This window comes from Heterodontus francisci, chromosome 4, assembly GCF_036365525.1.
Source record: "Heterodontus francisci isolate sHetFra1 chromosome 4, sHetFra1.hap1, whole genome shotgun sequence".
Lineage (NCBI taxonomy): Eukaryota > Metazoa > Chordata > Chondrichthyes > Heterodontiformes > Heterodontidae > Heterodontus > Heterodontus francisci.
Window position 1 is genome coordinate 16,105,648 of NC_090374.1, and position 14,107 is coordinate 16,119,754.

The following is a 14,107-nucleotide window of genomic DNA, read 5'->3' on the forward strand; positions in this document are numbered from 1 at the left end:
CCCATTCAAAAGGAGAAAATGGTTGTAACAATTACATCATCGTCAGTACTCGAAAATAACCCTACCTTTCTGTTTCGCATTGAGGATATTATCTGCTCCATATGCTGAAGTCTAGCCTTGGTGCTCTGTTCTTTCGCTTTTGCCAAAATTAACTGTCGTTGGCCGCTGTTGTATGCTGCTTGGATTCTAGCCATTTGTTGCCGATACTCCTTGCGTACTTCATTACACCCTCCCTGTATGGGAGGAGACGTTATGTCCACTAACTGAAATTTTTTTATGTCGGAGCTCTCAACCAGCTCTGTTATGCCTTTAAACAGCTGTTTCTTAGTATATTCAGTGAGAGCTGCTGTGCATTGTTCTTCCTGTTGCAGATAGTTGTCCAATACAAGCTGTGATAGAAAAATGGTCTGTTGCCCTGGTCTCCTTTCTGACCCAGTGCTTGAATATATAGCAGTCAACTGCTGAACCTCTTCAATTACCTTCGACAGAGTAGCATTTAATTTAGCATTTTCAGCAACCAACTGTTCTTGTGTCTCTCTCAACAATTTGGTACATTCTTCCTCCTCACCCCTTAGTCTCATTGGCATATGACGTATTCCTGAAGCCATCAATTGCTGCTTATTCCGTCGCTGGATTTTAAGATTTCGAATCAGCTGCAGTGTCTTAACCTCCCCTTCCAATTTCTCAACTGTCATGTCTGGCAGACTGCCATATTTTGATTTTGCATCTTTAGGACATGTTGCCAAGAGCTGATCCAAGTCTTTCTGATCCAGCCAATTTTCTGATCCAAGGCTTTTTAACTCTTCCACCTCTTCACCAGTCAATACATTCTGTTCATTTATACTATTACAGAACCATTCGACAAATGTCTTTTCATCTCCGGTGTCAAACCACCAATCAAAATGCTCCCCATTGAGCTGGCTGGCTTTAGGATATGCAATTTTCTTTAATGTCTCTACAAATATTTTCCCACCACTCATAGCGGTTAGCACATTATAAATTTGTTCTGGGGTCTGAATGAAAGGAGTTTTAAAATATCCAACTGCAACAAAGTGGGATGCTGGATGGCTGTTTTAATCCCAAGCAGAAACAATATATTAACTTAATTTACAAGAACAAAGAACAAACCAGCATTTCCAAAATCAAAACAGAATCACAGATCATCAAAAGGGATAAATTTTCACGGAACAGCACTCACTTTCTTGACAACAGTGATATTTCCCCGAGTGGAAAAAAAACTACCTATTTTACTCAATATTTAAAGAAAAAGCTAAAGAAATTTTATCATAAAGCATCCATTTCATTCCCAGGATTTTGTCAGATCTCCAATATGATGTTGAAATTAGAGGTATTGTAAATTCCCAACACTGATTGCTGGAACACTACTTGGAAAGAAAAGTATTTCACTTCACACGGAAGTGAAAACAGAATTAAATTTATCAGAGTAGGCCCTTCAGGTCAGCAGCACTGAGCGGTCATGGTGAGGTCAGGCTCTACTAGAGAAGAATGATGAATCTCAGAAATTATAGCATAGAGGCTATCCAACCCACTTTGGCTGTTCCAACTACTGTAATCACAATCACTAAATTCAATATGATTTTTAAATACTAATTTGTTATAACTTTGATCACTATGCTTTAATAATTGTGAAATTTTCTAACTTTGTACAATGAAGCTGAAAGTTAACAGTGCTTCAAGAGTAGCTTATAAAGTGAATGAAAGAGCATTTACCTTCCATATATACCTTTAAAGAAACTATGAACATTATCTTTTGAGTGAAATCTGAAAATTGAAGCAATTTCTTATTTGCTGAATGTTTACCCCTCTGGAAGAACTTTCAATTTTTTTTTAAACCAAATTATTCAAGCATTATGTTTCACAAAGTAGTTTGAGTTTTGGAGTAGGTGTGATTAAACATGATGAAATCAAGAAATTTTAAAAATTTATTTATTTTGTTTTTGAAAAGCAGCTGTAGTTCACCTCATGGGCAAAAACGACAATGCTAAAAATGACTAATTGGTCAAATTAGTGCTCTGATGATTTAAAGCACAAATGTTAATGCCATAATTGAAATAATATTGAGTGTCCTATTATACTGGATTTAATGTATATTTTTTATAAATGTTTCTGCATTTATGTCCAGTTTCTCATTATCGCTTGCACCTCTGCAAATCACTCCTACAAAATAACTGCAAAACACATTTTGTATATCCACAAGAGTATGAGGTGATGATGCTTGAAATGTTTAACATGCAACATAAATGGTAGTTGGGAAATTGGTAAAGGAAAATGATCAACTCTAGCATTTTAAGCCGCCAATTTATCATATAGTCAGAAGCCTATCTTTTGAGATATTCATTCTAACATAGGTAGCGTTTATCCTTTTAAGAAGATCTCTCAATATATTAAACCTTCATCTGCAAATACTTCCTGTCAATTTTTCCACTATAAATTCTGATATCACATCTGAAATGGAACCTGGCTATGTAAACCTCGTCATGCTGCAAACTTACCCATCCTGTCAATTAAGCACTGCAGTGCCAACACCAGCAAGAGGGTGTAATCAGTTTGACAGACAGTTTTCATTATAAATATGGGCAAAAATTTTTTATGAATACCTTAAAGAACAGATGTACGATTTGTAAATGGGGAACTAAATCACACATGCACACCCTACAATTATGAGCCGCCATGCAATACAGCTCCAGCTAAAGGCTAAATGTGGGTTGGGGAGGGGGTGGGGGAGGGGGGGGAGAAGGGAATGCGGTGCAGCTAATACTGAAGTAGAAAACAGGACACTTAATATTATTTCAATTATGGCATTAACATTTGTGCTTTAAATCATTAGAGCTCTAATATTACTTTGACCAATTAGTCATTTTTAGCATTGTTGTTTTTGTCCATGAGGTGAACTACAGCTACTTTCCAATGTACTGAATGAATACTGGGGAGGATGATGGTTCACCAGGGCAGTCCAGCCAGAGCCAAGTCCACAGCACCACAGGTGGTTCAGCTGCATCGAGGGAAGGAGAAAGATTGGCAAAGCTATTGTGATAGAGGATTCTATATTTAGGCATTTCTGCAGCTGCAGATATAAATCTAGGATGGTATGTTGCCTCCCAGGTGCCGCAGCAAGGATGTCAAATGGCACTCTGGCAGGAGAGGGTGAACAGCCAGATATCATAGCCCATAGCAGTACCAATGACAGACAGAAAGAGGGATGAGGTCCTGCAGGCAGATTTTTAGGGAGACAGGAAGGCGACTTGCAAACAGGACCTCAAAAAACAACAACTTGTATTTATATATCACCTTCAACGTAATAAGCATTCCAAGGCACATCACAGGAGCTTCATAAAAATGGCATTGAGCCATATAAGATGATATTCGGTCAGATGACCAAAAGCTTGGTCAAAGAGGTAGGCTTTAAGGAGCATCTTAAAAAGGAGCAAAGCAAGGTGGAGAGCTGTAGTTAGGGAATTCCAGAACCTATGGCCTAGGCAACTAAAGATGCAGTCACCAATGGTGGAGCAATTAAAATCTGGCATGCTCAACAGGCCAGAAGTAGATGAGTGCAGATATCTTGGAGGATTGTGGGGCTGAAGGAGATTATAGAGATAGGCAGGAGTGAGGCCAAGAAGGGATTCTAAAACAAGGATGAGAATTTTAAAATCAAGGCGTTGCTTGACGGGGAGCCAATGTTGGTCAGTAGCAGCAGTGAACAGGATTTGGGCAGCAAAGTTTTAGAATGACATCAAGTATACGGAGGGTAGAATGTGGGAGACCAGCCAGGAGTGCATTGGAATAGTCAAGTCTAGAGATAGCAAAGGCATGAATGAGGGTTTCAGAAGCAGATGAACTGATTTGATCTCAGGCTGTTGTCAGGGAGAGGGATGGAGTCAGTAGCTAGGGACGAAATCTGGAGAAAGGACCAAAAATAATGGCTTCAATCTTTCCAATATTTAATTGGAGGAAATTCTTGCTCATCTAGTACTGGATGTCAGATAAGCAGTCAGATAATTTAGCAACAGTGGAGGAGTGGAGCAAGGTGGTGACAAGGAAGAGCAGGGTGTCATCAGCGTACAGGTGACAGTTAATGCTATGCAGATTACTCTGGTGCCATGCACTAGTGAGTATAGAAATAGGAGGATAGAGCAGATGATGTGCGGCTGGAGAGATGGTGCAGGAGGGAGGGCTTAAAATTCCTGGGACATTGGGACCGGTTCTGGGGGAGGCAGGACCTATGCAGCCCAGACAGGTTGCACTGCAGAGCTGGGACCAAAGTTCTTGTGGGGTGATTGGCAAGTACTGTTGAGGGTTTAAACCAATTTACCAGGGGGATTAAGAACCAGGATGTAGCATGAGAAAGGATAAACAAGGTGCACAAAGGGTTGGTAAAGACAGGTAGCACCAAAGAAAGAGATACCAAGGTATTAGATGGGGTCAGAGTAAGATGGAATGCCATAATTGTAATTAAACTACATTTACTGCACATGTATGCAAACACACAAAGTGTGGTAAACAGGTTGGTGAGCTGCAAGCGCAGGTAGCCATGTGCGAATATGATATTTTGGCAATAACGGAGAGCTGTCAAAAAAGGGCAAGACCTGGTACTAAATGTTCCTGGATACAAGGCATTCAGGAAAGATAGTTAAGGAAAGAAAGGAGGATGGATGGCAGTATTGATTAAGGAGAATGCTGGAGAGAGAGAGAATGTCATTGAGGGGTCAAGGACAGAATATATTTAGTTAGAATTAATAGAGGAAGCATCACACCACTGGGTGTATCCTATAGGCCATCAACTAGTAGGAATGATATGGAGAAGCAAATTTGTAGGGAAATTACAGAGAGGTGCAAAAACTAGAGAGAGTAGTGATAACGGGGGGCTTTAATCATCCCAATCTAGATTGGGATAGTAATAATGTAAAGGGCAGATAGGGAAAAGAGTTTCTAAAGTGCATTCAGGAGAATTTTCTTGATCAGTATTTTCTAGCCTAATGAGGAAGGAAGCATTGCTGGATCGGGTTCTGGGGAATGAGGCGAGTCAAGTGGATCAAGTGTCAGTAGGGGAACATTTAGGGAATTGATCAGTGTGCAAGGTTTAGATTAGCTATGGAAAAGGACAGGGAGCAATCTAGAGTAAAAACACTTAATCGAACGAGGGCCAATTTCAGTAGGGTGAGAACAGATCTGTCTAGGTAAACTGGAATCGAAGATAGGAAGGCAAAAATGTAACAGAACAATGGTCTGCCTTTGAAGAGGAGATGGTTCAGGTATAGTCAAGGTACCTTCCCGGAGTGGGAAAGGTAGGGCAACCAAAGCCAGATCTCCCTAGATGACAAAAAAGTGATAAAGTGTAAGATGAAGCAGAAATTCGGTGTGCATGACAGATGTCAGACAAATAAAGTAGTGCTAAAAAATTGATATGGAGGAGGTACTAGAAAGGCTGGCTGTACTTAAAGTGCATAGGTCACCAGGACCAGATGGGATGCATCAGAGGATAATGAGGGAAGTAAGGGATAAATTGAAACGGCACTGGTCATAATCCTCCAATCCTCCTTAGATACAGGTGTTACGCTAGAGGACTGGAGAAATGCAAATGTTATACCCTTGTTCAAAAAAAGGGTGCAAGGACAAGCCCAGCAACCACAACCAGTTTAATACTGGTGGTGGAGGAAAAGTTTTTAGAAATGATAATTTGGACCTCTTCCTCACCAATCTACCTGTCACTGACAGTATTGGCGGCAGTGACCACCGCACAGTCCTTGCAGAGACTAAGTCCCGTCTTCACACAGAAGGTACCCACCATGGTATTGTGTGGCACTACTACCATGCTTGAGTTGTGTACCTATCATAACCTCTGCATCACCAACTCGTTCTTTCACACTAAACCCTGTCACCAGGTTTCATGGAGGCACCCAAGATCACGTCGTTGGCACCAGCTAGACCTCATTGTCACAAGGCGAGCCGCCTTAAACAGTGTTCAAATCACACGCAGCTTCCACAGTGCGGACTGCGACACCGACCACTCCCTGGTGTGCAGCAAGGTTAGACTCAGACCAAAGAAGTTGCATCATTCCAAGCAGAAGGGCCACCCGCGCATCAACACGAGCAGAATTTCTCACCCACAGCTGTTACAAAAATTTCTAAATTCACTTGTAACAGCCCTTCAAAACACTCCCACAGGGGATGCTGAGACCAAGTGGGCCCACATCAGAGACGCCATCTATGAGTCAGCTTTGACCACCTACGGCAAAAGTGCGAAGAGAAATGCAGACTGGTTTCAATCTCATAATGAAGAGCTGGAACCTGTCATAGCCGCTAAGCGCATTGCACTTTTGAACTACAAGAAAGCCCCCAGCGATTTAACATCCGCAGCACTTAAAGCAGCCAGAAGTACTGCACAAAGAACAGCTAGGCGTTGCGCAAACGACTACTGGCAACACCTATGCAGTCATATTCAGCTGGCCTCAGACACCGGAAACATCAGAGGAATGTATGAGGGCATGAAGAGAGCTCTTGGGCCAACCATCAAGAAGATTGCCCCCCTCAAATCTAAATCGGGGGACATAATCACTGACCAACGCAAACAGATGGACCGCTGGGTTGAGCACTACCTAGAACTGTACTCCAGGGAGAATGCTGTCACTGAGACTGCCCTCAATGCAGCCCAGCCTCTACCAGTCATGGATGAGCTGGACATACAGCCAACCAAATCGGAACTCAGTGATGCCATTGATTCCCTAGCCAGCGGAAAAGCCCCTGGGAAGGACAGCATTACCCCTGAAATAATCAAGAGTGCCAAGCCTGCTATACTCTCAGCACTACATGAACTGCTATGCCTGTGCTGGGACGAGGGAGCAGTACCCCAGGACATGCGCGATGCCAACATCATCACCCTCTATAAAAACAAAGGTGACCGCGGTGACTGCAACAACGACCGTGGAATCTCCCTGCTCAGCATAGTGGGGAAAGTCTTTGCTCGAGTCGCTCTGAACAGGCTCCAGAAGCTGGCCGAGCGCGTCTACCCTGAGGCACAGTGTGGCTTTCGTGCAGAGAGATCGACTATTGACATGCTGTTCTCCCTTCGTCAGATACAGGAGAAATGCCGTGAACAACAGATGCCCCTCTACATTGCTTTCATTGATCTCACCAAAGCCTTTGACCTCGTCAGCAGACGTGGTCTCTTCAGACTACTAGAAAAGATCGGATGTCCACCAAAGCTACTAAGTATCATCACCTCATTCCATGACAATATGAAAGGCACAATTCAACATGGTGGCTCCTCATCAGAGCCCTTTCCTATCCTGAGTGGTGTGAAACAGGGCTGTGTTCTCGCACCCACACTTTTTGGGATTTTCTTCTCCCTGCTGCTTTCACATGCGTTCAAATCCTCTGAAGAAGGAATTTTCCTCCACACAAGATCAGGGGGCAGGTTGTTCAACCTTGCCCGTCTAAGAGCGAAGTCCAAAGTACGGAAAGTCCTCATCAGAGAACTCCTCTTTGCTGACGATGCTGCTTTAACATCTCACACTGAAGAATGCCTGCAGAGTCTCATCGACAGGTTTGCGTCTGCCTGCAATGAATTTGGCCTAACCATCAGCCTCAAGAAAACGAACATCATGGGGCAGGATGTCAGAAATGCTCCATCCATCAATATTGGCGACCACGCTCTGGAAGTGGTTCAAGAGTTCACCTACCTAGGCTCAACTATCACCAGTAACCTGTCTCTAGATGCAGAAATCAACAAGCGCATGGGTAAGGCTTCCACTGCTATGTTCAGACTGGCCAAGAGAGTGTGGGAAAATGGCGCACTGACATGGAACACAAAAGTCCGAGTGTATCAGGCCTGTGTCCTCAGTACCTTGCTCTACGGCAGCGAGGCCTGGACAACGTATGCCAGCCAAGAGCGACGTCTCAATTCATTCCATCTTCGCTGCCTTCGGAGAATACTTGGCATCAGGTGGCAGGACTATATCTCCAACACAGAAGTCCTTGAAGCGGCCAACACCCCCAGCTTATACACACTACTGAGTCAGCGGCGCTTGAGATGGCTTGGCCATGTGAGCCGCATGGAAGATGGCAGGATCCCCAAAGACACATTGTACAGCGAGCTCGCCACTGGTATCAGACCCACCGGCCGTCCATGTCTCCGTTATAAAGACGTCTGCAAACGCGACATGAAATCGTGTGACATTGATCACAAGTCGTGGGAGTCAGTTGCCAGCATTCGCCAGAGCTGGCGGGCAGCCATAAAGACAGGGCTAAATTGTGGCGAGTCGAAGAGATTTAGTAGTTGGCAGGAAAAAAGACAGAGGCGCAAGGGGAGAGCCAACTGTGCAACAGCCCCAACAAACAAATTTCTCTGCAGCACCTGTGGAAGAGCCTGTCACTCCAGAATTGGCCTTTATAGCCACTCCAGGCGCTGCTTCACAAACCACTGACCACCTCCAGGCGCGTATCCATTGTCTCTCGAGATAAGGAGGCCCAAAAGAAACTACCATGCTAAATAGGATAGATTTCAAACAGGTTCTGATGACAGGTCACAGACCTGAAACGTTAACTCTGCTTCTCTCTCCACAGATGCTGCCTGACATACTGAGTATTCCCAGCACTTTGTTTTTTTTACGATTTTGAACAGATCTAGCAACTCAAAACTGGGCATCCATGAGGTGCTGTGGGCCATCAGCAGCAGAATTGTAATCAACCACAATTTGTAACCTCATGGCCCAGCATATTCCCCCACTCCACCATTACCATCAAGCCGGGGAACCAACCCTGGTTCAATGAAGAGTGCAGGAGGGCATGCCAGCAACAGCACCAGGCATACCTCACAATGAGGTGTCAGTCTGGTGAAGCTACAACACAGGACTACTTGCATGCCAAACAGCAGAAGCAGCATGCAATAGACAGGGCTAAGCGATCCCACAACCAACAAATCATATCAAAGCTCTGCAGTCCGGTCACATCCAGTTGTGAAGGGTGGTAGGCAATTAAACAAAGGACAGGAGGAGGTGGCTCCACAAATAGCCCCATCCTCAACTATGGGAGAGTCTAGCACATCAGTGCAAAAGACAAGGCTCAAATATTTGCAACAATCTTCAGCCAGAAGTGCTGAGCAGATGATCCATCGCAGCCTCCTCCTGAGGTCCCAGCATCACAGATGCCAGTCTTCAGCCAATTCGATGCACTCCACAGAATATCAAGAAATGGCTGAAGGCACTGGATGCTGCAAAGACTAAGGGCCCTGACAACATTCCAGCAATGGTACTGAAGATTTGTACTCCAGAATTAGCTGCGCCCCTCGCCAGGCTGTTCTAGTACAGCTACAACTCTAGCATCCACCCAGCAATGTGGAAAATTGCCAGGTATGTCCTGTGCACAAAAAGCAGGACAAATCCAAACCAGCCAATTACAGCCCTATCAGTCTACTCCCAATCATCAGCAAAGTGATAGGAGTCGTTGACACTGCTCTCAAGCGGAACATGCTCAGCAATAACCTGCCCACTGCCCACCATCTGTAAGCTCCCCTCCAAGCCACACACCACATACTTGGAACTATATAGTCATTCCTTCATTGTCACTGTATCAAAATCCTGGAACTCCCTCCCAACAGCGCTGTTGGTGTATCTACACCCCAAGGACTGCAGTGGTTCAAGGCAGCAGCTCACCACCACCTTCTCAAGGGCAATTAGGGATGTGGAATAAACGCTGGCCTAACCAGTGACCCCCACATCCCCCGAACAAACAAAAAAAAACAAAATTATCACTTGGACAAGTGTGGATTAATTAAACTTTCTCTGATTCTAATTAAGGAAAGCAAACATGAATTTGTTAAAAGCAAATTGTGTTTTAACTAACTTGATTGTGTTTTCGATGAGGTAACAGAGAGGGTTGATGAGGTTAATGCAATTGATGTATATATGTACTTCCAAAAAGTATCTGATAAGGTGCCATGGAATAAAAGGGACAGTGGCAGCAAGAATACAAAGTTGGCTGAGTGACATGAAACAGTTGTGATGAACAGCTGTTTTTCGGACTGGAACAAGGTATACAATGGGGTTCCCCAAGCATTGGTTCTAGAACAACTGCTTTTCTCGATATATATTAATGTCCTAGACTTGGGTATACAGGGCACGATTTCAAAATTTGCAGATGACAAACCTCAGAAGTATTGTGAACTGTGAGGAGGATAGTGATAGACTTCAAGAGGACACATAATGCCACTGGAATGGGCGGACGAGGCAGACAAAATCGTTTTTTCATTTATTTGTGGGATGTGGGTGTCGTTGGTTAGGCCAGCATTTATTGCCCATTCCTAATTGCCCTCAAGGTGGTGGTGGTGGTGAGCTGCCTTCTTGAATCACTGTGGTCCTTGGGTGTAGATACACCTGTTAGGAAGGGAGTTCCAGGATTTTGATCCAGCAACAGTGAAGGAACAGCAATATAGTTCCAAGTCAGGATGGTGTGGGGCTTGGAGGGGAACTTGCACATGGTGGTGCTCTCATGCATCTGCTGCCCTTGTCCTTCTAAGTTGCAGAGTTTGCAGATTTGGAAGGTGCCGTTGAAGGAGCCTTGGTGAGCTGCTGCAGTGCATCTTGTAGATGGTACACACTGCTGTCACTGTACGTTGGTGGTGGATTGAGTGAGTGTTGGAGAGTGGATAGGGTGCCAATTAAGTGGGCTGCTCTGTCCTGGATGGCGTCGAGCTTTTCGAGTCTTTTTGGAGCCGCACTCATCCAGGCAAGTGCAGCGTATTCCAATGCACTCCTGACTTGTGCCTTGTAGATGGTGGATAGGCATGCTGAGAAGCGTGAAGTGATATATTTTGGTAGGAAGGATGAGGATAGGCAATGTAAAAGGGTGAAATTCTAAAGGGGACGGAGAGAGAGATCTGTGGTATATGTACACAAATCTTTGAAGGTGGCAAGGCAGGTAAGAAAGTGGCTAAGGCAATGAGATCCTGGTCTTTATAATTAGAAGCAGAAAGTACAAAAGCAAGGAAAGTATGATGAACCTTTATAAAACAATGGTTTGGCCTCAACTGGAGTATCGTGTTCAATTCTGGGCACCGCACTTTAGGAACCATGCAGTAAGAATTTCCGAGAATGGTTCCAGGGATGAGGGACTTCGGTTACGCAGAAAGATTGGAAAGATTGGAACTGTTCTCCCTCGATAAGAAGGTTGAAAGGAGATTTGATAGAGGTGATCCAAATCATGAGGGGTCTAGATAGACTAGATAGAGAGAAACTGCACCCATTGACAAAGGCAGAGAACGCAGATTTAAAGTGAAAAGCAAAAGAAGCAACAGTGACATGAGGAAAAACTTTTATCCAGCAAGTGGTTAGAATCTGGAATGCAATGCATCATTCTACTGTGATGGAGGCAGATTCAACCATGGATTGCAAAAGGCAATTGGATAAGCATGTGAAGAGAAAAATTTGCAGGGCTACAGGGAATACGCAGAGGATTGGGATGAACAGAGTTGCACTTGCAGAGAACTAGCATGTACATGACGGGCTGAATGACCTCTTTCTGTGCTATAACCATTCTATGGCTCTATGAAAATGCAAGATGATAATAAACTTGCAGAGTGGGCATGTAATTGGCATATTCATTTCAATTAGATAAGCGTGAGGTTGTGCATTTTGGTAGCAAGAATAAGGTGCCATATACTGCTGAGATAAGAAGAGTGTACATGTGGTAAAGGAGCAAAGGAACCTTGGGATACAGATATGACAAGTTAACAAAGTACTGGTATTAATTTCTAAACATATAATACTAAAACACAATTTATGTTTAACTTGTATGGAACATTTGTGATAAAGGCGATCCAAATCACGAGGGGTCTAAACAGACACCCCCACCCACCAAAGTAACCAAAATCCCTCATCCTGGACCTACCCAGGGGCAGGGGGGAGGAGACTGGGAAGCAAGAGGCCGTCTTATATAACTGGCACATGCGCAGGAGGGAGCTGGAGACTGTTGGGAGTGGGATGTAAGCATCAAGGCAATCCTTGAGGGGATTTTTGGGTTGAAGTTGTTTTTGTGATAAATTGAGTAGCGTCATCCTTAATCCTGGCAGTGATGTGTTACAGTGGAGCAGGCTGCATTGGCGCATGTGCTAGTACTACGCCACCTAGTGGTTGCTTTGTCAGCAAACGCAGCCTTTGTAATAGCTCAGGCCTCCATAACATATAAAGGCACTGGAGAGGACAACTGGCATCCTCATCGGCCAACCCAATAGCGGACCACCCCCCCCCTCCTCAACGGCCGACCCAATAGCACCGCCCCCTTAATTGATCGGTGACACAAAAATGGCGGGAATGATAAAACGGGGGGCGGGGCTTAGCCCAGCCGCTGAGCGCGAGCTCAAACAGAACTAAGACCAATTCAACAAACGGTCGAAGCTATCGCCTCACAAATACAAACATCCGTGTAAAAGCCCGCCGGTCCCGCCCGATTCCCCGAGGGTCAGAGCCTGCAGGTGACAGGCCTCAGGCTTCACTCACTCGGCCAAAGACGAGAACAAACCGATTCTCACCTCACTCTCACGCCTTCGAGCGTTACCTGCTCAACCAGAGTTTTCTGTATTTACCCTCCTGCCGCGGCCGCTGCTCTTCATTCAACAACCGTCCGCCAGTTTCCGTTAGCGAGCATGCGCTGCTCAGTCTAACAAAGAGTGACAAGTCCAGTAAGAGAGAAAAGAGCGGCCACCCCCGCCCCGCCCCGCCCATTTTATAATCACTCGGGAGGACTCCACGCAGCGCCACCGTGTGGCGGGAGGCCACTGCTGGGGTAGGCTGCTGAGTTTCCTGAGCTGCCGGAAGATGGGGAAGTAGGTCCTGGCGAGGTGAGGAACGGCTGGCGGGGCCCGCACATGGGGAGAGCCCACCAGTTAAAACCGGCTAGCAGAGTTTGCAGGAGAGGAGAACTGGAGGTTACCACGGGGGAGATACGCCGAGCTGGACCATGGTTTGGGTGAGTCTTTCAGTGGGTTGCTGTCAGTCAGGGGCCTGTTGGAGAGGCTGTATCTCCAAGAGGTCGAGCTGACTCCTGTGGTCACAGCTCTGTATGTCTGCTTTCAATCTTTTCTAATGTGAGAACGCTGTTTAAATGAACCATGTTTCCTCCCAATTCAAATTCAGCCTTTTACTGGAGTCCTGAGGTGCAACGCCACTCTAGACTATTACAGGCCCCTGCCACAGGCAGTGGTCATACAGCACACGAGGTCGTTCGGCCCATCCTGCCTGTGTTACCCAATTAATCCCACTCCCTCCTACTCTTTCCCCATTGCCTTACAGTTTTTTCGCCCCCCCCCCCTTTAAGGTATATATGACTTTGGAACACTCTGCCTCAGAAGGTGGTGGAGGCGGGGTCATGGAATCATTTTAAGGCAGGGGTGAATAGATTCTGAATATAAAAGCAAAATACTGCAGATGCTGGAAATCTGAAATAAAAACAAGAAATGTTGGAAATACTCAGCAGGCCTGACAGCATCTGTGGAGAGAGAAGCAGAGTTAATGTTTCAGGTCAGTGACCCTTCATCAGAACTTGTTATATAGATTCTTGTTCGGCAAGGAAATCAAAGGTTGGCGGGGGTAGATTGGAGTGTGGAATTCGAGACACAATCCAGCCATGATCTTATTGAATGGCGGAGCAGGCTAGAGGGGCCAAATGGCATATTTCTGCTGCTAATTCATATGTTCGTATGTATATATCAAATCCCCACTGCCCTGTCATCTTTCGGATGAGCTGTTAAACCAGGTCCTGTCAACCCTCTCAAGTGAATGTAAAAAAAATCAAATGGTGCTATTTCGAAGAAAGAACACTGAATTCTCCCCATGTCCTGGCCACTAGATATCTGTCCTCGACATCATTAAAGTATAGGAGCAGAGTAGGCCATTCAGCCCATCGAGTCTTTCCCACCATTCAATACGATCATGCCTGATCGTCCACTTCAATGCCTTTTTCCCACACTATCCTCATATCCCTTTATGTCATTTGTATTTAGAAATCTGTCAATCTCTGCTTTAAACATACTCAATGACTGAGCTTCCACAGCCCTCTGGGGTAGAGAATTCCAAAGATTCACAACCCTCTAAGTAAA

General features: G+C 45.0%; 2 protein-coding genes across 13 annotated transcripts in view; one reads left to right on the forward strand and one right to left on the reverse strand.

The window, feature by feature from the left end:
- The window catches only part of poln (polymerase (DNA directed) nu), a 549,154-nt gene extending 536,462 nt beyond the window's left edge, over window positions 1–12,692 (reverse strand). For all 10 annotated transcript variants that reach the window (XM_068029211.1, XM_068029206.1, XM_068029207.1 and 7 more), the window contains exon 1: window positions 12,542–12,692. The gene's annotated coding sequence lies outside the window, so the exon portion shown is untranslated. The remainder of the gene's footprint in view (window positions 1–12,541) is intronic.
- A 74-nt stretch (window positions 12,693–12,766) lies between these two features.
- Window positions 12,767–14,107, forward strand: part of LOC137368917 (PRELI domain-containing protein 1, mitochondrial-like) — a 66,502-nt gene continuing 65,161 nt past the window's right edge. Inside the window, exon 1 of one of the 3 annotated variants that reach the window (XM_068029218.1) lies at window positions 12,767–12,978. The gene's annotated coding sequence lies outside the window, so the exon portion shown is untranslated. The remainder of the gene's footprint in view (window positions 12,979–14,107) is intronic. The other 2 variants (XM_068029219.1, XM_068029217.1) reach the window with 2 other exon arrangements.